Below are 24864 nucleotides of genomic sequence, written 5' to 3' on the forward strand. Positions count from 1 at the left end.
GTGTTTCTAACAAAGCATTTTGTCATCATCCAACCAACCGCCACCCCCCTTCCCAACCCCACATCCACCCACATCTCCCCCAAACTCCCAGCCTGGTGTTTTTGTAGCAGTTGGCAGAGACAGAGGAAGGTTTTAAAGATGACATGTAATCTTTCCTGGCTGCAAAAGGTTTCGTATTCGTTGGTGAGGGGCAGGAAAAGCCCAGAGGGCACTGCATCAATTCTTTGTTTGACTATAGGCTTGGCAGATCGCCAGGACCTGATTTCTCACACCATGCATGCCACAGCACACCTCAGGCTTAGGAGACAGAGAGACACATGGAAAGACTGACGGATGAATTAAGGTCTTAAATCTTTACTCCGTTCCATTACAGATGTTGATCTTTCTGACAGTTGCGACTATAGAGACACCATGTAATCTGACTTGTTGCATATAGGTTGTGGCCTATATTCCTATATAATTTCACATAATTACAGTGTTTACTATGTTGGAGCTTGGTTAAAATTGCTTTTCATATTAGCTCATTATTGGCATAAACAGGCATGGGGATGAGAAGGGTTTTAATAGTGGTGGGAAGACTTGTGTTACCTCATTGTTTCCTGGGTTGAACCTTTAAATATATCAACATTTTTTTTATTTTTTTTAGGTCGGGCAGTGCAGGGAACTGTCATGTATTGGATGCAGGTAAAAAAAAAAAAAAAAAAAAAATATGTAAGCCACATTTTTCTGTGGCTTACATTATTGTACGATGTCTGAAATTCTAGTACGTTTTATTTCACTTGTTATTTTGGCATGTAAGAAGACATCTTGAATCCAACTCACACAGTACATTTGTTGTATCATGACAACAGGAAGAATGACGCAAACGGGAACAATTAAAGTATTTACATTAATATGCAAACTAGTCGGTAATACTAGGATATTGTACATGACATCTAATGATCAGCCAAACTGAAGCTAGGAACATTATTTACACGCTGATTAGAACTAATCAATGTACACCAACAAATCTGGCAAAGCCCCCAAGTTCTGCTTGGTATGTCCGGGAAGCATCGAAAGCAGTAAGTGTGTACGGGACAGGATACCAGCAGCAGCCACGCTGGGTAAAGTATACGCTGCACTGAATGATCTCAGCAGTAGGTGCGAATAGCTACGGTAAACCCAGAGTCACTCTCTGCATTGCCTGAAGCAAGCCAATCTTTATCACACAGCTATCGAATGAGTTTGGTTCAGACCAAAAATCCGCTATAATACCTCATCGGAGGGGGCTAGCAACTTTGAGTACCAGCGAGACAATGAAATACTTAAGAGTTTCCGATTTGTGAACTGCAGGGTTTCTCAAACACATCACAAAGGCAGCAACTTCATCTTCTGACAATCATAAAACACAAGAAATGTTCCATTTAGGTTCCAGGCTGGCCACATTTACAAGAATCAGAGGGCTATGTGGGTCTGAGAGCAGCCTAAGACTGTACACTTCATTAAATGTAAAGCAAAGAAGGCGAGGAACACGATAGTTTTTGTCCATTTCGGACAGAAGCAGTATTAACAGTGCCGGCCTGGTACACACCAAACTCTGAAAAGTCTACGCTACTTGTCAATGCAATTATGTTGCGTTCAAATGGAACTTGTGAGCTAGGGGTTACAACATTGGAAGTCTTATGCTTGGCGTTCAAGTGGTTAATTAAAGTCATAAAAACAAGACTTAAAGGGGTTATTTGCAGTATTTATGAATTGGTAATGGTTTAATCTTCCTGCTTAACCATTATGGGTCGGTTATGTAAGAGCCACAATTGCTTAATATGACTTAATTTGAATTTCAGGAATATAATTTTTTTTTTTTTCTGATTCATGCTCATTGTGCCGGAACTAGTTATGGAAAATATATTGAAAGAAAAGTTCAAGTGCATTTAATGTTTACAATTGACGCTCCCTTTCTTTTTATGATATTATGATGTCAGGTCAGCAACAGGTGCCAAACAGAGAGTTGCATTAGACACAGGAGCGTATAGTTTTTCTGCCTTGTGACAGAGTGTAATTTTGCGTGTTTTTCAGACAATGTTTTTCTTTGAAAATGGAAACATCTCCTGTAATTCGCGTCAGAAGGAAAGTTACTGTGTCTTCATCTCATTTGCGACTTATTTTGGACAAATCAGATGTACCAAGGACTATTTGTAAGACTACTCAGCTGACGTCCTCTGAATATCAATCAAAACAAATGCAGCTCCACGGTCCTGTGTTCATATCTGACTCGGTGCTCTGGTGAGTTACCGTCACGTTACAGCAAGGTTGTTAGTTTGGGATTCTTTTTTTCACCATTCAGTCTTTCACCTGATCTGATCTCTGTGTGTATAAAATGGTTAGAGGGTTGGTTCCTGTGAGAAGAAACTCCATGCATAACAGAATTAACTTAGCAACAAAAGACTAATATAAATGTAAATAATATAAAATAGTACCCGAGTGTGCCAAGTGCATTTAGTGTCAAAATAATTCTGCAAGATTACTGCACAATATGCTGCATCATGCATTGCATAAATGAATAAAGCCACTCAAACCCGTGTGAATAAGCAGCCATGTATTTTTCCCCCCCTTCCTTGTCCCTGAATTTTGCAATCATTAGCCTCCACTCTTTTGCACAGAGGATCAGTTACCATTCTGTCACTGTGAGCGAGGTTACACGTGTTGTCATTCATCTCCCTGAGTGCTACCTCACACATCTGTCACAAAGCATGCAGATGCATCACGCACTACGACTAGTCAGTGGTGTTAAGTTATATATGACATTCCTCAATCAATGCAGACCTCCCTGAGGGTGTCTTTTCCCCACAGCTTATGTTTCATAAACTTACTGTGCTTATGGTTTCAAGTGTCTAATACTCAGAAAATATACAGCAAATTATCCTGTATTCTTTTGTAAAATAGACTTTACACTGTATTTTCCGACCATGGTGTAACTTTCTCCACTGGCGTACATCTCTTTGTTTTCCTGTAATATATGCGTGTTTGTATTTCTCTGAGAGGTGAATCCTCACTCCTGCTGGACTTCCTCCAAAAATACAGGACATGACACACATCATTAGTTTGTTTAACATTATGCTTTTTAATGGGAACAATCATATGTACTGTGCGAATACAACGAGTGCCATTTTAATACTAAGTAAACAACCATTTGGTGCTCCAAACTCACGCCCAAACACACACAGGTGTCTGGTGCAAATACGTAAGTAGATCATTATTCTGTTGCTGACGCTAGCAATAAAAGAATTGTTTTACCAGTGTCTTGATTGGACTCCACCACAGCCTCGGGTCTTTGACGTGACCATCACGACAACAGAAACTGTCCTTTTGTAGTTGATGATGAATCTGGAGAAGATTTGAATAAAAAAATAGTCTGAAAATTGAGAAGTACATTTCAGCCAATTTACGAGATTTTGGTTGGCAAGCAAACGTTCAAAGATATTTCATACACATTATAATGGAGAGCACACCTGGAATTCATCTGCTCAAAAGTTCCTACAGTTAGCAGTTAGCTCAAAATAGTTTGCTCCGGCCAGCTAACTTTTCTTTGAACTTAAATTTGACTTCACCCTTAAAAGTCCACAAAAGGCTTTTTTTTTTTTTTTTTTTTTTTTAGCTCTTCATAGCAGGTGAAGTTAAAATGAACAACATTCAGGTGTGCTAAATCCTAAGCCCTGGTTTCTGCATGTGCATGCTTGCTCACTGACATGGATAACTACAACCCGAAATGGAGCAAAGCCCGTTACTGTCATTAGTTTCACCTGTGTGCTCCTGCTAATGAGACAACTGCTGCATTCAAATGGAATTTTTGTGTCCCGACGTTGTGAATACTACAAGAGGGGGCCGCTCATATGGACCCTTCTCGTGGACACCGTAAATAAGACCCTATTTGAACGCAGCGAAAGACTGTTGTGAAAAAGCACCAATAAAAACAAAAACAAAAAGATTTGCAAAGAAATTCAATTATTATTGTTATTTTCTTAACTAGCTCTTTGAATAAGAAAAAATAGGTAATAGTGAGCGATATCTCTCATTTTCAAATGCACATCATGCACGTCATTTATTCACCAACTCCACTGAGTTTCCTCCAACTTTATCCAACAGAAAATCTGTTTGTCTAATATTGGTACTCAAATTTCCAAATCAGGCTGAAAACCAAAGTGCCTAATTATAAAACTGAGCCACCGGTTTCTTGTCAAAATCGAGATTTCTTTTGGACACTGCTTTGTTGGACCAGCAGCAGGAATGTTAATTCATGAAAGTCTTTGTAAAAAGTCAGGTGGTAAATCCTTTAATAGTATTATGATGCACTGCTGAGTCTATCTAAGATTATGAAACAGGACATTGTATAACAGGAACGTGTGTACTCAGCAAACCTCCCATTGATGAAGAAAGGTTAAGAAAACATTCATGAGAACAGAGATGTGCTGTGTATGCAGTCGATGTGTGCACAGGTGCAAACACATAACATCTGCAGGTTGATTCTGAGGAACTAATAAAGATAAATTATTGATTGTTGTTTTAGATGTGGCTAAAACAAATTATGATAATAATATAGCATGGTGATTCGCAAGAGGTAAAATACTTTGTTGAAAGCTGCTCTTCACAAAAAAGTATATTAAAGATAAAATGGCCACGCTGTGCATTTGTTACACAGACAGTGTACATAAAAGCAAAGGTTGGTTATGTTTTTAAATTGTGCACCACTTATATAATAATTTATTTTAGTTCAAATGTACTTCAGTAGAATCAAACCGTTACTTACACTAGTGAGAACTATTGGTAATGCCGCGGTCTTTTAAACTTGTGTATTGGTTTAACCCTTAGCAGGTACATCGTGGCACTAGTGCAATGGAAAGACTCGTGCAGAGCTGCGTGAGATGATGATTGGCAGAGCCCTCTGGCCGGCTGACTGGCTGACGGGCTCGCTGGCCAACTGGTTAGGGATTTTCCTCGTCTGCAGCTGGACAAGAGGGAGGCGTATTGGGGCAAGGAGACTGTAGTAGGGTGAGACCAGAGAGGCAGAGCGAGACAGCAGGAGTGAAGACGGGGGAGAAGTGGACAGAGCTTGGTGCCAGCAATTTGCTCTGCTGTTGCTTCAGGAGCCTTAAAAACACATCCACAAATTCACTGTGTCCCCAACTTTCTTCCCTCTCTTTGCCAGGCCCATAGTGGAGGGTTAAGACAACCACACTTTGTTAGCGCATGATTTTCATTTCTACAATATCGCTTACTCAGAAGAAAATTTGAGTCAACAGCTCTGGAAAGACCGTTCTGACAAGGTTGCCCTTTGTGAGAAACAGTTCAGAAACACTTGATTGAACTTGATTTGTACCTCAGTTTCCATCATTTTTGAATCCGTTAAGTTTATAGTCCGTATATAAAAATGGATGTAGCCTCTGGGTTTAAAAAGAGAAGCCAAGGTGGAAGTGCATTAAAGTGCAGTACCACTGAGAGCCACTAGGGCCTGGCTTCAAAAACATCTGGCTGCAATAGACTCCCATTCAAAAAGCATCAACTTCTCTCATTCAATACGAATGTTTTCCACAAGCCATCATGTCATTCTCTAAATTCACTCCTTCTGATCAGTGTTCTGGTGGTCTTTCTGAAAATAATTCCATCATTAATACGATATCAGACCTGTAAGAGAGTGTTGGGGGTGAGCCTAGTTTGATTGACATGCTTGAGGGGCAGTCAGGTTTTGGGCATAGGTGGGCGGGGCATAGTGTCCTCAGATTCTCAGTCAGATCCACCCCTCACTCTTTCCCAGCTTGTCCAAATATGGTCACTTCGGACTCCAAAAAGAACCAAGATGGCGACAGACAAAATGCCAGACTTGAGGTTTCAGATGTCATGCTGGATTGCCACTTGGCACATTCAAATCACATATGAATATCACATTCAAATCAGCACCTAAAAAAAAGATTGAAAAAAAATTGCATCTATCGATTCATGGTGCCCTCAGAAAGGTTTTGGATGTTTTCTTACATTGTGGTAATATACACTTAATTTAGGCTAATTTGATTCATTGGCATTCATTTATATGCAGCAATCAATAATGTCAACACACAAACAATTTTTAAATCCACCTGGGAAAAAAACATAAAAAACAAAACAAAGGAGAGGGACATTTCATAAACCTCTGACATTCATTACTTATTAAGTTAGAATTAACCCTCAAACATCCTTGTTATGACCTGTAGACGCTCACCTCCTTGCAGTCTCTGACTTTGAATTTGAATTGATTATGTCATTCCCTGTTGGCTCAGACCAAATGATCCAATTCAGCTAGAGGTTTATGGGTTTATGGACCATATCAGAGAGATGAATTTCGCTTGACATCAATGGGTCCTCCAATTTCCTCCATTTATCCCTCATTGTTTATTGAATTTGCTGCACATTTCAATAACTGTTTAAAACTGACAATCTGACAGTGATAAGTACTTCAGATGAGGAAGAAGACTCAACCTCCATCACTATATGTGAGTACAAAGGAGTGCAACACCAGCCGTGGCATTAACACACTTGTCTGAATCATGGATGGCTTTTTGAACATGCCTCCAGCGTTGTGGTTGCCTGGAACAGTGATACACACTTTTACCTTCAGAGAGCACACTGTACAAACTAGCATATCCTAATATATTGACACTAATGAAGTCTTAGAGATGTAACTTTATTTATCTAACTATCTCTGTTTGACTTGTCTCTGGCCTGTGTAGCCCGGTGAACCCTGTCTGTCCGCTCATTCCTCACCCTGTCCCCCCCCCAACACTCAGACACTGCAGCTGTCCAATCTCCCTCTGGGGTCAAAGGGAACATCCTAATGCACACCCCTCTTGAGACTGGCACCTGTTGGTCCTGTCTTAGCGCGGCCTTCATAAAGACAACAGAGAATTCAATAAAGCAGGCTTAGAGCCACGAGGCCGAAGTCCGGCTCTTCGAAACGACACACACATCGCAGTTTGGACAATAGCGGGAAACACTGGTCAAACCGCAGAGAGGTTTACGACAGAGAGTGAGACTGAGCTCTGCTGCAGACACTGTCCGTGCTGGGACTTGTTACGCAGCGGAAAAAGTTGCAGGCAATTTGGCGAGCAACTCGTCTTGCAAAGAACAATCACAATCGGTCTCCGGGGCACGATTTGAAGATAAGATCACAAAAAGCAAATGTAAAACCATCAAATTATAAACCTGTTTGTCAATGCATCTTTTTAAAATGTGGATTTCGAGACAGATAAAGTTGATATCATGTCAACAATATATGTACAATATATACTGTAAAGAGAAACCTTAGCTGTGTTGAGCTGTATCAGGCACAGTAATAACCACCCAGTTATCGCCCACTGAACCTGTTTGTGCCACAGCGCTCTGGCTCACTTCCTGATATCGCTTTCTTAGTCTAAGATGAATTTGCCCTCAGCTGTCCGAGAGTGTAATTAGAGGGCAGATAGATCCCACTGTGAAGCCAACACACCGAGGCTGGAGGTAAATCGGTCTGATTGTGACTTTGATAACGTGAGTCACTGCTCTGATCCTCGCCTTCATTACAACAAATCCCCGCCACAAAGACCAATGAAGAAGAGATTTATTGTCGTCTGGGAGGTCCGCCTAAAAAAGGCTAATGTGCCCGTGCGCATTGGCGTTTCATTATCGCATCTGTGATGTAACATGAAATGCTCCTGAGCTGCCTTTTTTTTTTTCTTCTTCTTCCGCTGTGTTTTTGTATCGCCTCTTCTCGCTGTCACTCACACTCGAACACCCTTCACCCCCCACCCCCATCCGCCTGGCTTATAATTAACTGCAGTTGTTAATGGGCTCAAGAAGAATTTAGCTTGTAAGCTGATCCTACAATTAGGGCTTGTTGACTTTGCATAAATGTTGGAGGCTGCCCTCCCCAGGGGCGCGGGGCAAAAGAAGGGCGTCTTTGAGGGGCTGCCAGGCCTGGCCGGACCTCCTGAGATGTTGGAGTGGGGGGAAGTGGGGTCTAAAAGCACACACACAGAGGAACTGCTCCCGACTGTCTTCCCCTGAATCCACCGGGTCACACGGGACTCCAGGTTAACCTCTTGTAACTTAGATGAGACCTCGCGGACCAGCGATTCTCAGGAGACTAACTCCTATTCAAAAGAGGAAATGTGCTTTGAGCAACTTTCGTACACATTCACATCCAGTGTTTTCCATTTTCTTTCTACTTCGGCATTAAACTGAAATCCATGTCTGTATCTCGGTGCTAAAAAATAGCCAAGAATTGAATTATTCAAAACAGTTAAAAATATGTATCCTACTTCAAAAACACAGGTCCATTATCTTAGTATTTTAAATTTATTGCTATCACATTTAAATTTGGTGTTTGTTAGTGCAGGCATGGAAACCACTGGAAGTACTTCTCAAAGTATTTGTGGGTTTTTTGCTGAAAACAAGCTCTGTAATTGCCTCTTTCCTTTTACTGGATGCTGCAAGTCGCAACAAGTGACAGAACTCTTCCTGTTTTTTTCATCATCGTCCCTATTGCTTAACATTGAAGTGATTCAGAAACTCAAAGAGAGCATGCTGTAAAATAAGAAACTGAATTAACCTGCATGTCTGTGGGTGCATGTCAACACAGCTTCCAGACACAGTTAATTAACTGGGTTGAGGATTCAGTGCCGCTTAAAGAGATATTTGCATACAGATGTATTATTGTAATCACTCTAACACATTTTAACTCAAGCATATGAAACTCATTATATTAAACTTTAATTAAACATGTTTCATTTGTTTCATTCTTAAGTGCAAATGTTAATGCTGATTCAACGTTTGAAATTGTGACTACATAACTTTCTCTTACAAATGAAAACTCTAAATGGAAAGCAAATAGACGCTCCCTCTCTCTTTTCAGTGCACATGCTGGTTTCAACTTTACTAGATATTTAATTATGGTGCCAATGTTAGCAAACCTTTGGTAGAAATACATTTCTGAGTCAGTATGCTGACATTAACACAGCTCTCTACTGCTCCTGGTACACTAAATGCATTTACTGTGTTGTTGTCATGTAATTGTTACACCAAGCGGCAACCAGCATTAACTTCACCCATTAGTTTGTAAATGGCTGATATGAAGCCTCGAGTTTGGATTTTGGCCGCTGCCATCTTGTTAATTCCGAGCAGTTTGGAGCAGGAACTGACCATATTTGGACGAGCTGGTGAGGAGCGAGCGGTGGATCTGAACTACATCTGATTGGAAACCCGACGACACTACGTCCCGCCCACCAATAGCCGTAACCTGACTGCACAACAGGCCTGTCAATCAAACAGACACGCCCCCCCAGAAACACAGCTTTTTGAAGCTTATTTTCGAATTAATGACGGGATTATTTTCAGATGGACCGCCAGAAAACTAACTAGAAGAAGCAACTTTAGCAAACAACACTGAAATAACTGTATTGTAAAAAAATGTATTGACTTAGAATTTTATGAGACTAGCTGAATGGGAGTCTATGGAGCAGGAGGTGTTTTGGAGTCAACCTTTAGTGGCACTTGGTAGTATTGCAGCTTAAGGCACTTCCGCATTGGCCTAATTTTTTGGAAGCTAAGTAGACTTTTCTATGGCTTTAACACAGAGACCTCGTCAGTAGTCAGATTAGGCAGCTGATTTATGTGGTTTGCTTCAAACGCCATCACCAGTCCTCCAGTGGCACAGTTGGACTGAACACGTTTAAACTGACAGTGGAGGCAAAGATGTTTGGCTTGATCATGGTCGGCCTTTGCAACTTTTTACCCTCGTGAATAAAGTTACTCAGCCTCAAACACCAGTTGGAAATTGTCAATGATGCTGACTGTGGAAAAACGTGACATTGACGTAGCACCTCTGTGCTACCTCCACAGTCTGGATGTGCTGGCTAATACAAGCTATCAGGAGCTACTTGTTGTTTATGATTTAAACCTACACTTCGTGACCTCGACAAATAAATCAACAACTTTGCCAAACAAGTTCACACAATGCTAAGCCTTTCAGCACCAGATGAATCTCTATATATTTCAGAGCACACAGAGATTTTAAATCTGGTGCCTGATGAGACATTCCTGCACTGGTTGGATAAAAGCATATCGGGCAGCTTTGCAAGACTTTCGAAATGTTATCAGAACACATGGATCGAATTCTAATGGTGAAACAAGACATTTCGGGGTATTTGTCACAGCTTTTAGTTTATTTACCCACGATTCATCCACAATTTATCCAGTTTTACAGCCGCCACAGAAGCCGAGGAGTAGGCTACAGTACAACGTATGACGTGTGCACACGTTGACAGTGTTGTTGTAATTACTCTTATTGGCAGAAGAAGAAGACAAAAACTCCACACGGCAGGTTTAAACTATCAAATTTGATACTGTAAAACTGAAATTAAGTCAAGGAAATGCAGTACCAAGTTAACATGAGTTATGAGCTGGGTAACTTGGAGGCTCATCATTTGTAGACAGACTGTTTGTTCTTCAGCGGTACCCCGTCAGGCCTTTGTCGACAAGCTGCTCAGAATGCAATTAGAGCATGAGGAGTTCATGGAGATTTATGAGTGTTAAACTTTTGAGGTTTGTGGATTTTACGTTCTGGTTTTTCCAAAGTTCAAGTTCATTGTTGGAGAATCTGAAGATGGCCCATCCCAGAATAGCTGTCTATTAAAACTGGGCCATGGTTTTGTACATTAGTTAATGCCATATAATGACTGTTTTTTATATATATACATATAAAATGAGTTCTGTGGGATCACCTGGACAGATCAATCAACAAAAGTGCATGAAAAGTCCTTTTTTTTACAGCAACTTTAAACTTAAAAAATGCACTCAAAGTTATTTACTTTCAATCTGTGGAACTGTCTTTCACCCCATTGAGAGAGGTCAGAGGTCAGAGGTCAGCTGAAGCTGTTGGGCTCAACAGATTGTGCTACTTTCTTCATACATGTATCATTTAAATTACACTATATAGACTTGACAGACTCTCTGTGTCAATAGTCATGATTCACTCTTTCCTCGTCGTCCATCCTTTTCACACTTTTGCCCTTCTACAAATCAGGGTCTCAAACATGTCTTAATAATATTTTTTATTGCTGAGATTGATTTATGAGCTCAGTTTTGACTGTAAAATTGTCTCGAGGATTTGCTGAGTTTTACAAAACTGTGTCTTTAAACACTTAAATTATCCTGCAGACCATCATAAATCACTCTCTTGTGTGTGCGCAGTTTTGTCACACACACACACACACACACACACACACACACACACACACACACACACACACACACACACACACACACACACACACACACACACACACACACACACACACACACACACGCACACACACACACACATATGAATGAATTGAACATAAGTGTGCACAGAAGTTGCTTGATTTGATTCTGTGTGGGAGTCTCATATTAACCAATGTGAAGGCTCATTAAAACCACATCAAACATGTCAGAAGACCCAGACAGCATGCCGAGTTTTAATCACATGCCAACATGTGATCTGACTTTTCATTGCACTTGAAAACTGATGTGATCTGATGCTACCGAGTCATGTACTCGCCATGTGATATTTTTCCACATTTAAATTGGAATGAATATTATGGAACCGCCGTCAGAGGTAACCTGAAGCCTGTTTACTCAGCCCCCCTAACACAAACAGTCTCTCTCTCACACACACACACACACACACACACACACACACACACACACACACACACACACACACACACACACACACACACACACACACACACACACACACACACACACACACTTCAGTTCAAACGAGTTTTGCTCTGCTGTCGGGTCAGAGTTCAGAGCTAAATAGCAGCAGGGAGATGGTGGAGGACGAGTGTGTTTATGAGACACACAATTGAATCAGTGTAAAAGCTGCAAGAGCACACACACACACAGCAGGGACTCCACCGATCGAGCCGCTAAATTCAAATCCCTCCATCCTCAAACACGACGTCTGCAGACTGTCAATCAATACAATAAACGTAAGGTTAGCAGTGGTGGAAATAAATCGATTAAAATAGCAAAAGAGTTTTCCAAGTGAGTATTGTTACCCATGAAGTTTAGCTGGCGTACTGCAGCTCAAGCAGGTGAATTCTTCACCGTCTGTTAAGTTCAGACAGCACTGAGTTTGTCAGGCTGGTTATGTTCGTTAATCTAGTTCTTGGCTTGTTTGTGTTTGTTTTGGTGGTGTTGTCATGCTTGTGGGATGTGAAGCACTATCCTGTATTTGCACATTTTCTGCTCTTCCTGCACTGTGTTGCGTAATAGCTTTTTACTTCACCATCAGTTTTGAAGACTACCAAATTAACTGTCCACAATGTTGTGAGTCTGAAGCACTCCTCTGTAATGTCCCTGCTTATTTTAATAGTAGTTCAGGTGATCTCAAAGACAAGAGAGAGACGTCGCCTGCTGCAGTGTTTGTGAGGAATGAAACCCTGCAGGGTGCCAGCTCTCTGTGGCACATGACTGTTCATACCTGTAGAGCAATCATTACATTTCTGTGGCTTCTTCTAAATATAAAACTGAGCAAAACGTGAAAGATGCATCAGACCTTATTATATTTTCCAGAGCTGCAGGGTTTGTGCTCTTCCCTGCTGTTCGGGCTTCTGTTTACACCAGTCTGGGAGGCTAACTATATTAAATTTAACCTAGTGACAAAAGTACAAGGTGCAGTCAAATATTTTGGAGACTGTTGCTGTGCAGAACAATAACGAGCATGGAGCAGAGGGAAGCTAAAACGTGATTAAGTATTCTAAGTTATGTTGTTTGATCGTCATAAGCACTCCTATGTGTGAATTTGCCATTGGACACTAAACTTGAGCAGACAGCACACATCAAAGACACTGTCCAAGACCAAAGAGGGCGCAACTGGTCAGAAGTGCAACTAAGACCATGATGGTGATTTTCTTGGACATTTGCAAAGGGTTGTTCACCATGAATTCGTCCCCCAGGGTCGGACTGTCAACCCTGAGTCCTACTGGGACGCTCTGAGACATCTGAGGGGAAACACTCCACCACTGAACTGTGACGCAATGGTGATGGGGTTCCCGCCCGAAGCATATCATACAACAAGAACCCAAACACTCACTGGATTTGTCTCCCTGCAACTTCTCTCGGTTTCCAAAATGTGGAGGACATCCAGCGCAAATCGCAGATGGTTATTGACACACTTACAGAACGGGACTTCCAAGGAGTGTTTCAAGCGTGGTGGGAGCTCTGGGAGGGAAGTATCACTGCACAAGGGGATATAAAGCAGGTACATTTTGATGTATAGTCATAAGCGCCATCTTGGAACTTTTCGATCGCACCTCATACTGTCTCGGGTGTGTTAATTCAGTTTTGTGGTCATTTTTGAGATTTTTACTTTAAAGCGAAACAATGTCTTATAACAATTTAAACCACTCACCAAAGTTAAGCTGAGATGTGGGAACTTTGTAACATTGCTCCAAAGTTAGACAATCAGACAATATGTAAACAAGACATCAATCCACTGTTTGAGGGGTTAAACTAATGATGAGCGAACCCAAAGAGTCAGCAATTAAGATTGTGAATTATCAATATAGGAATAATAGCCCAAACTACAAAAACAAGGCCGAGGTTGGTTGTTCTGTTGTTGTTTAAGTTAACAAGCGAGACAACGAGCCTCCACTTTCTGAGTTAAATACAAACGTAAGACAACGATGGGTCCCAGAAAATGTTGCATGTTGTAAGACGTCTTCAATCGCTAATGACACTTAACTTAAAATACGTTTTATGTGCACAACAGGTGCAGCATTATATATTTTATCTCCTTATACAAAATCAGTGTACTGAAGTTTTCAATCAATGGTGTTTAGCAATTATTCCGTTCTATATTTCCTGAATGGAAAACTTCAACTGGTATTCTTCTTTGCTCATATAGTGCATTATAATGATGTCACAATTTCCGAGACCTCACACACTTTGTGTGACTGATGCTCTGCTGAATGTTGAGCCTCCGAGGAGCTTCACTAATTGCCTCATATTTCTCTGAAAACATATCATCAGGCCAATTTTAAAGCTAACACAAACTTAACATTCAGAATTAAAGCATATGTCATGGTGATTCCAGCACTCTGTCCACATCCTTGTATCGCTCAGGGATGTTATGCTTTACCGTAAGTATGGAAGACAGATGAACAGTTAGTCGAGCCATTATATCATATCTCCCTGAGAGACACGTGTTTACAGGACAGCAAATCCAGCTCTAATGAAGTCATCGCCGAGAGAAACGCCGGGATAGGCCCGCGGTGAGCATGTGTGTCCTATGCCAAGTGCCTCTGTACAGTGATGAACGACTGCAGCCGAATTTTGCTAATGATCATTTTGGAAAAGCAAATAGATGTATCCAGCATCAATATTTCTTAATTACCGTCGTTTCCTGTGGAATTCTCTGTTGACGAAAACAGGGTGAAACAATCAATCAGGCAACTGAGAGAAAAAGAGAGACGCTGGGAAGCAGAAAAGTAAACCTCGGAGGATGGTTTTCATCATTTGCAGTGGATTTTCACTGTTGTTTTTTTTTTTTTTTTAAAAAGTGTCTAAGTTTGTGTGCGCACATGTCTGAGAACAGTAAGGGGAGTGACAACCACATTAAAGACAGAAAGTGTGCAGGTGGGGAAGCCGAGACAAAAACGTTGTGACTTTCTCTGCTCTACAAATCCCCTGCAGACTGCATGCCAGTGGCTACATGCTGCGCAGTGCTTCAATGCTCTGTCAGCTGTGCCAGTGTGTGAGAGAGCGCACACACACACACACACACACACACACACACACACACACACACACGCACACACACACACACTACTAACCCCTCAGTACAAAGGGCGGCTTGAGGTTTGGGGATTGTGGCACGACATGGGTATGAGTGGTCTGTGCGTAACTGGAAGCAGTGGCGATACTGGAAATATAAATGTGTAACTGTAAAGTGAGTCGTCGTATGTTTTGACCAACTTACACACCCACCAGCACAACTCTACCACCCGTTTCTTTTCATTATCATCAACCTCATTTTTGTTTTAAAAGCTCTGATTTTTCAACTGAACACAACCCGCTCAGCACCGAATGCAGAGAGGAAAAGTCGGTGACTAGCTAAACACAGAGGAGAAGAAAGTGAACCGTTTAGAAGCTGAAAAGCAAAGTATTTCCTTCCTGAGCTGGTGGAGACCAAAACCGAGCCAAAAAGTGAGTGAATATTGGAGTTACGTTAGCAAAGAGTTGCATTTCCAAAATAAAACACACTGTAAGAATTTAGAGATGTCCGACACTGTTCTGATAACCAGTGCATTTATGGGTTAACTGACTTCTGTACACATTTGCCATATTGAATTTCTGATAATAAGGTAATATTATGACAGTTTGCAGCTGCCTGAAGCCTTTCTTCCACTGCCGGTATTTGCCGGCTCTAACAGACTCCTTTTTTATGTTTTTCCATTGACTAAAAGCAGATTGTACCTGGTATCTGGTACTGTTCATGGTATCATCTCCAATGAGATTCCAAGCAAGCTGAGCTGATATTAAAAGGTGACGTGAAACCACCGCTGACCAGTGATTGGTGGGAGAGAATCATCACAATCACTGTGTGCGCAACACGGGACATCCTGCGCAAACCCGGTCATCATGGAGATGTTTTGAAACAAACACGCATTCAAAAGTTTTAATCAGTTTACACTTTCAGGGTCAATTTACAATGAATTTTGCTGTGATGACATTGTGTTTTGTAAAATAAATCTTTTTAAATCTGCTTCCACATTTTAGAAAAACATGTTGGTTTAGATGTTGATTTAAAAAAATTTTTTAAAAAATAAAAAAACTTAAAAATGAAAATATACATTTGGTAAAAACAACTCCTGCCACCAGCAGCTCTTCATGTTACTTCAGGCCGTTTAGCAAAATGCTATAGAAAATGCTTATTTCCAGAAACAAACAAAAACTGCTTACTTTCATACTTTCGCTATGTTTTCACACATCTCCTCTCCGGTTGCATTTGGTCTGCGTGCCACTTTGCTCCTTACCCACCCACCACGCTTTCTGCTAACTCCACTCTCCAGTGTGAAAGGCCAGGATTAACCTTGGATTTGACACGGGCCACAAGCCCATACACTCACCAATCCCTCTGTCGGACCCACCCTCATGAGCTCATCTCAGCCTAATGAATAGCCCCTGTCACAGGTGAACACACACACACACGGATAGACAGGGATACACACACACACACACACACACACACACACACACACACACAACAAATAAGGTCAAACAAGGCGCTTATGCGTGCCATACACACACTCCCAACGTCAGCATATTAACTCTCTTTCTCTCTTTGTGTGTGACTGTCTTCAGACAGATTTGATGGTATTGTTGCTCTGTCAAAAGCAGCTCTTACAGGGAGGCAGCGAATTTCAAGCCAAAAGCAGTGCTGACAGGGAACATGTCTTAACTCACACACCGCTTGTACATACAGACACACAGAGCCGAGGCTGGATATGAAAGCTGCAGCTTCTTTTTCGCGGCCGTTCCTCGGAGGAGAACGCCTAGCGAGTCGCTGATGAAAAACTGTGTGTGTGTGTGTGTGTGTGTGTGTGTGTGTGTGTGTGTGTGTGTGTGTGTGTGTGTGTGTGTGTGTGTGTGTGTGTGTGTGTGTGTGTGTGCCTATGTTTTGCTCTCACGTACCATTTGATTCCCTTTTTTCCTCTCAAAGTTCTTATTAAAGCACGTCGTGATAATGGTGGGAAAATGTGTCCGTAATGCAATCAAGCCAACAAACAAAGTGTTTTATACCACTGTGTGTATTTTTGGAGAGGGCATGCAACAGGTCGAGGATCCTTAAATCCAATCAGTGAGGAGTGGGGAGGGGGGCTAAGTGTGATGACACTGAAGTCAAGCTTTTGTTTGTAAATGTAGTTTCAACAATGGCAGCAGTGGTAGAGCCAGATGAAACGATACCAACACAAGCTAGCAAATATCAAGAAATTGATGCCGGAGTCTGCAAAGTCTGCGCTGGTTATTTACCGACATGGAGCTGTAATCAGCTGACATTGAGGGAGGGTCTCTGTTGTTTAGAGCTTGGTGAGTTTTGGCGCATAAATATATCATATGGTGGTCATCGCTGATTGGTTAAAGGCTGTTCCCACAGTTTCAAAATTAAGCCGAGGTTTACGCCCATTATGATGTAACGATTGGAAACAATCCTCTATGACTTGAGGTCAGACACATCTGTTTTTGACTATATGGCTATAGCATTTATGTTTTGAAAATATCTCAAATTTGTCAACTTCAATTGAAAATCAAATTGTTTTCACACATGATGGTTGCATCTGTGGTTTTAAATATGAATGGAAATTACTTGCGTAGACTACTATTTCAATATAAAATCAAAATCTAATACCAACTCAATCAGGCAATCTAGGACTTGTATGTATATATCTACCATTTTGATATATTTACTCAATCACACATGACATAGCGAGTGGAATTTTTTTTATTTTTGTATTTCTTTAATAATAATGTTGCTGCTCCTTATTATGACTTGGAATTCAAATATTTTCAATTCAATTGTTACTTCTACGTCTTCGACACTCACAATTATTTTTGTTTTTTCTACGTGGATGCTGTAATTTTTCTGCTCCACAGTCCAGTTTCCTGATGTAAATCATAAAAATGTCCTCTGAGTCATAATCTTAAAAATACGTTGTGTATCTGCAAGTGTACTCTTTATGTTCGTCTTTGTTCTTCTCTCTCCCTCTCTCTTTTTTTTAAACTTTTTTTCTCTCTCTCAAACACACACACACACACACACACACACACACACACACACACACACACACACACACACACACACACACACACACACACACACACACACACACACACACAAAGTTTCTCGTAGGGTGATCTGTTGGGGAGATAGTGCTTATTAGCGTCCTATAAATCTTTTCTACCTCCCAGTGGGGCCATAAGTTATAATTTACAGCAACACGTGCTGCTGCTGCTGCTCAGCCTTCAGTCGGTGTGAGTTTCTGTGGGTTGATTGTTGCTGAAGCCAAAGAAGAACCATCATGGGACATTAAAAATCCAATTATTATAAGGAACATATGCAAGTAAAGTCCATTAACGGATAAACAGGTGAAAAATATTACCAGGCTGGTGATTTAGTAAAAGGATAAAAGATTTGCCTCACATATGAGACGTAGAGTCACTACTGGCAAAATTACTACAATCAACACATACCAACGCCTCCTCGAGAGGATGCAGGGAGGAGGGGAGAAAAATAAAGGCGGAGTAGAAGAGAGTGGAGTTACAAGAAGAGGAAATAGAGGGAAAAAAAAAAGGGTGGAGAAGGAGATAAATCTTGTCTCCTGTGCTCACGGCCGGCTCGGTGAGGTTTGAAACATGACATTTATGTGGAGCGGTATTAGTCATAACTCTAATAATGGCCCTGCAACAGTACAGACTATTTGTAAAAATGATGTTTGGAGGGGAAACCGTGAGTGACAGTGAAGCAGTGCACGATGGCCTGGGAATAAGCCTGTAATCTTGGGTATCAGATTCGGCGCGTTGGTAAAACGACATGCTGGGAGTGAATGGAGTCTTTGTGGAGGCTGCGGCTTACGGGCTCATTTGCATGCAGTGATAAACGTTGTTTACACTGGACATACAGCTCTGTGAAGTGGTAGGTAAACGCAGCGCGGATGATAGATTTACTGCCTCACATGGGAGCCAGACGGTTATGTAGTGAGCATGCACGGGCACACACACACACACACACACACACACACACACACACACACACACACACACACAGAGCAATTCATGCAACAGGTATGCAAACACAAGCTACAGAAATACAGATATGCAAAACACACTCGGACGGATCATTTCATGCAACAGAGATGTAACATGCTGGCACATGCACACACAGACACACACGCACACATACACACACGCAAAACACTATCCATTTTCCTGGTGATAAATGCCCACTTCTTTCCACCCACGGCTGGCGTTCATATTTCCAGCTAATCTATCAACATCACGCTCAAACAATGTTTATTTTGCTCGATGTATATTTGATAAACACATAGATATAAGCTGGAGCTCTTGTGGCTGTAGCGGGTGGAGGGGAAGAGGCTGACCAGGGGTCCGCTGCTTCAATTCCAAGATGAGGAATCTCCTCTCTGAGCAGACCGGGCAGGCGGCAGGGAGGAAGGGGGGGGTGGGGACCAAGGGGCAACGCGTGGGCCTCACAGCCCCATTTATGGAGCTGAAGGTGATTTGTCATCCTCTGGAGGAGACGGACAGGAGGGGTGGTGGTGGTGGTGGTGTGTCAGTAGATGGAGGGAGGTGGAGGTGGAGGTGGGGTAGTGGACAGGGGCAGCGATTTAAGGCAGTAAATGGGTTTCGGGTCAAAGGCATCACACAGTGGACCAGTCACTCAGCTCCATAACTGGACGAGGTAGAGGAGGGGACGGGATGGAGTCGGGCTGTGTAGTTGGTGTGTGTGTGTGTGTGCGTGTGCGTGTGCGTGTGTGTGTGTGTGTGTGTGTGTGGTGGTCACCCTCCACCTCCTTCACCTATCCCCACAACCCCCCTCCAGAACCTTCAGGTCTAAAATGGTAGCTCGTCCCTCTTTGAAATAAACTTCTTTCTTCTTTTTTCTGGGCGTGTTTGTTTTATAGTGCCAGGTGATGTTGTGAGGTGGAGGGCGGGCGGTGCACCACGCAACAAGTTTGTAGATGACGCTGGAGGAGGGTGCATCCGTTTGATGCTTTCATGCGCCAACTCTCTCTGTTTCACTCTGTCATTGCTGCTATTGAGCCGTGGTGTGAATTGACCCCCCCCTCTAATCCCCTCACCCACCTCCCTCCACCAGCTGTCCCACCCCCCTTAGTGTTAAGTACATCCCCTCTGTCGGTGGGAGAAATAATATTGAGTTTCCCCGTTTCCCGCTGAGACTCGTAGCGGTGCGACGGTGCAGAGGTCAGACGTTTTTCTCACGTGCTGCCAGCCAGCTACTGCAGAGAGGGCTGATAAATCAGAGGAAGGTAAACACAACGACTGTGACCGAGTACAAAAGGACAACAGAAGACGGCGGAATTCAATTCTGTAAAATGCACCGTGGGTCGGATGATATGGTCAAAAATTCAAGTGATAATTATTATTATAGATTTAAATGAAATAACTAGGGTTGGGCTCCGATGACTATTTCTATGGTCACTGGTGGGAAAAGTGCAGAGACTCACTCTGGCAGAAACAGATTTAAATGAACTTTTTATCTGTTGTCACGGTTCTTATTAGCAAAGAGCAATGTTGAAAACATCAAAGTAGCAGGCTTCTCATTGTTACGCTATCAGATACATATCGTCAGTCCACGACGTGACATTGTGGCCGTGGTTAGAAAAAGATCGTGGTTTTGGTTAATTGTGACAAACTTGCAATTTGTTTAGCTTTATGCACCCAAACTACTTGGTTAGGTTTCAGAATAGATTATGGTTCAGGTTAAAAAAAAAAAAAGAAAAAAAAAAAAAGTAATTTTACATAAATAACATTATGTACGTCATGTAAGTTACTTACAAGTTAAACAAGTCCTTCTTTGACCCTGGTCATACAAGCGTGTGCTTTTCACGCCTGGGCGAGGCAAAACGTGACACTGTCACGGTATTCTGTGGTGGACTGATGGCTGTATTACACGCTTTGGCGTGAAACTAGGCCATCAGATAATATCAGTTGTAACTGACTGGCCCTTATTCATGTAAACAAAGAGGGAAACGAAACTTTTGGCCATTGTTTGCTTCATGTACTTTCTGCTTGACAGTCTCTGTATTTCGTCCAAGTTCATTTGTTAAAGGAGAAACTTCTCAGCACTCTACACTCGGGACTTTATGTTTTTGCAGTGAAACAAGTTACTCGATCAAGAGGATTGCGCCACATCTCCTGGAATATCCCAGGGAGACTTTTTATTCATATTACAAAAACTGCTTCAGCTTATCAGCACAACACTTCGAAATCAGGACCACCAGTATTTGGGGGAATACATAATAATGTGTCAATATAAATGGTCTGCACTTATATAGGGCCTTCTTACCCAAGAGGTTTACAAAGTGTTTTACAATTTTTGCCTCCCGTACACCATGGGAGGCACAGCTGCCATGCAAGGTGCTCATCTTCCATCGGGAGCAACATTCAGTGTCTTGCCCAAGGGCACTTCGGCATGTGGGCAGGAGGAACTAGGGATCTTTATAGGTTCATGTCCCACCACAAACCTTCATCTCAACATTCACACACACGGATTGATAATTTTTTCACATTGTTTCATTTCACATGTTCACATTTTTGTGTATTGCTCACGAGCTTTTCACAGAATCTAGATAGCTGACGATGGAGAACGGCTTTCTGATAATAATGACATGATTAATAATGCAGACCGGTCAGCTGGATTGTTCCGAGTTGCAGTGACATACATTTGAGGAACACATGTGCAGATAAACACACATGCGCAGCTGCACAGGCAACACACACACCAGCACACTTGACTTGACTTGATTTAGCCGAGTCTGACAGAAGCCTGATTGGTGTCTCTGTCTCTGGGTGGGCTGATTTAAAGCGTCCCCGAGGTCTCGTTCCAGGTAGGGAGACAGACAGGGGCCTGGAATCCTCCACCTATTCCCTACCCCACCGCTTCCCGCTCACCCAATCCTACTGTGACTCCCAGAGTGCAAACACACACACACACACACACACACACACACACACACACACACACACACACACACACACACACACACACACACACACACTTGCTCAACCCATATTCCTCTACATCCACACAGCATCCATGCTTTCTCACACTGTTTCGAGCTGTCTGGGTCTCGGGGTTGCGTGGATTTCACACCCCCCGTCCCATCCCCAACGAGCCGCCGCACATTCCAGCAGCACCCGGGCTTATTATTGGAGGGAATTTATAGGGCCATTTATTTAACTGGATCTGAATGACATCGGTTCTGGATGAGTGGAGCTAGGGCAAACTGCCGGGCCATGTGGTCCAGGGAAAACAGAGCAGGGGATAAATCAACTGACTGGTGGGGCGGGGTGGGAGGGAGGAGGTGGTGGTGGTGGTGGTGGTGACCAGTAGTGGGAGGGAGAGACAGATAAAGTGTCGAGGAAATGGAGTAAAAGTCGGAAAAACAGGAGGAAAGGAAAGAGGAAAGATAGTGAAATTAAAAGATTAGATGATCAGTCGAGAGGATTTACACATAAATAAAGACAGACTGCATAAACACTCCATCGGTCCAATCCAGGTGAATCAATAGAAGAAAATAAAGGTAACTAAAATCAACTTTGTCTATGGTCTGAACACATGTTTGGAGTTTAATATATCACATAGATACCATGTGTTTTATTATCTTTAGTATGTTAGCCTGCACACACCAGGCCTGGGCTGCAGTGGGAGCTCCCATGATGCACTGAGCACCTCTAATCTCCTTTACTCATGCATATCTATTCCACGATTGCATCTCATTAATTTTATGCCTTCTTGCTCTTGTAGTTTTGTGTTTTTTTTCTGCAGGTATCTCTGACTCTAGAGCTGTATGTTTCTGATCTGTGGTTACTGGCCAGAAATCTACCCAATGTTTATTGTTTAATGTCTATCTATGCTGTTCTTTTCTCTCCCTGCTCTCCCCTCACCACAACCGGTCGAAGAAAATTGGCCTCCCACCTCAGCCTATATCTGTCCAAAGTTTTCTTCACAGACTGTATATAAAAGTGGAAATAGCGTCAGGGTCTGAAAAATAAGGCCGAAGTGTCTTAAGTGTCGATAACACCGGGTGCCACGACAGGTTTGTTTCTAAAAGGCATCCGGCTCCATAGACTCCCATTCAACTTCTCACTCCTTCTTATTAGTTTTCTGGTTGTCCATCTAAAAATAATAACATCATTAATTAGAAAATAAGCCTCAGAAATCAGTATTTCATAGGCCTGTGGTGCAGTCAGGTTTCTGCTATCTGTGGTAGTCAGGTCCACCACTCGCTCCTCCCCAGCTTATCCAAATATGGTCACTTCCTGCTCCAAACCGCTCAGAACTAGCAAGATGGCGGCAGCCAAAATCCAAACTTGAGGCTTCATAACGGCGGTTCACAAACCAACGTGTGATGTCACTGCTGGTTGCCGCTTGGTTTTCTTCTGTTAAAAGGGAGGTTTTCCTTCGATGATTGTGGGAATTGTTGTTTCTGTTTTGAAGACCATACAACATTAAGTACCCTGAGATTACTTATGTTATGATTTGGCGCTGCATAAATAAGTAAATAAATGAATGAATTGAACGTAAGTGTGCACAGAAGTTGCTTGATTTGTTTCTGTGTGGAAGTCTCATATTAACCAACGTGAAGGCTCATTAAAACCACATCAAACATGTCAGAAGACCCAGACAGCATGTTGAGTTTCACACGTGGAGTTTTAATCACATGCCAACATGTGATCGGACTTTTCATTGCACTTGAAAACTGATGTGATCTGATGCTACCGAGTCATGTACTCGCCATGTGATATTTTTCCACATTTAAATTGGAATGAATAATATGGAACCGCCGTCAGAGGTAACCTGAAGCCTGTTTACTCAGCCCCCCTAACACAAACAGTCTCTCTCACACACACACACACACACACACACACACACACACACACACACACACACACACACACACACTACACCGCACTAAGTGACTGACACTGACGGCTGTCACAAGTCACTGGGGCACTGACGGGGGTGGAAGTAGTAGGTGAGTGGAAGGGGGAGATAATCCATGTTCACAGTAATGAGCTGCCTTCAAAGCAACCCTCCCCCCACACACACACACACACACACACACACACACACACACACACACACACACACACACACACACACACACACACACACACACACACACACACACACACATACCAACACACACTCATAGAGATGCAGAAACCTAATCCACAGTCCTGCCCGGCAGTTTGAAATCAGAAGATCACCTCAACATCTCGAAACTTTTTCAGTACTACACCAACTGGCCTACAGGGGGTGCTGCGATATGTGTTTACGTCACACACTGAAACAAAATGTGATGAAAGGATGTACAAAAAACTACTTGCAAACAATCGCGCACAACCAGTCCACCTACAATACACAGCTGTACATGGCAGGGAAGTGTGTTTGGGTCAGTAGGTGGGAAAAAGTGAAGTGTGGTGTTCTCACCATTGAAAGCAGCAGCAGGGATCCCACCTGACCGACTTGTGTGTACTCTTCTATTAGTTCAAGCGGGCAGCTCTCTGATTTCCTGTTTTCGCTCAGCTCAACCAGAATGCCAGAATTTTTTTTTAAAAAGTCACAGTTTCATTAATTTTTGCCAGCTGATAATGTAAAAAAAAAAAAACTCAAATGTAATACTAAAAAAGTTGTGACGTTTTACTTTCGTAATATTTGTGTTCTTCATTGCCTCCCTCTAACTTAAGTGTGTAACTCTTAGTAGGCCGAAAGCGTCACTCTGGATTTGCTGTTTATGCCTCTGACAGGATGAGTTTGTATTATTGTACTAAATTAAAGATCTCTCATCCCTCAGTCCTTCATTTAAACTGAGTTAGAGGCATAAAAATGCAGAAGTCAAAATTAAACATAGCTAAAGTTTGCAGTGATTCCTGTTAAGTGCCTCTACCTGACATTCAGTTAGCATAAAGCTTTTGCAGCCATTTATCAGACTCATAATGAATATTTGAAGTTTAGGAAGTTAAATGAGTTTAAAGCCAAATTATGTTTCAGGATCGTGAAGAAAT

The sequence above is a fragment of the Brachyistius frenatus genome, unplaced genomic scaffold (assembly GCF_029030835.1).
Source record: "Brachyistius frenatus isolate BFR_SWC_R1_liver_20210118 unplaced genomic scaffold, ASM2903083v1 Contig_37, whole genome shotgun sequence".
NCBI lineage: Eukaryota > Metazoa > Chordata > Actinopteri > Embiotocidae > Brachyistius > Brachyistius frenatus.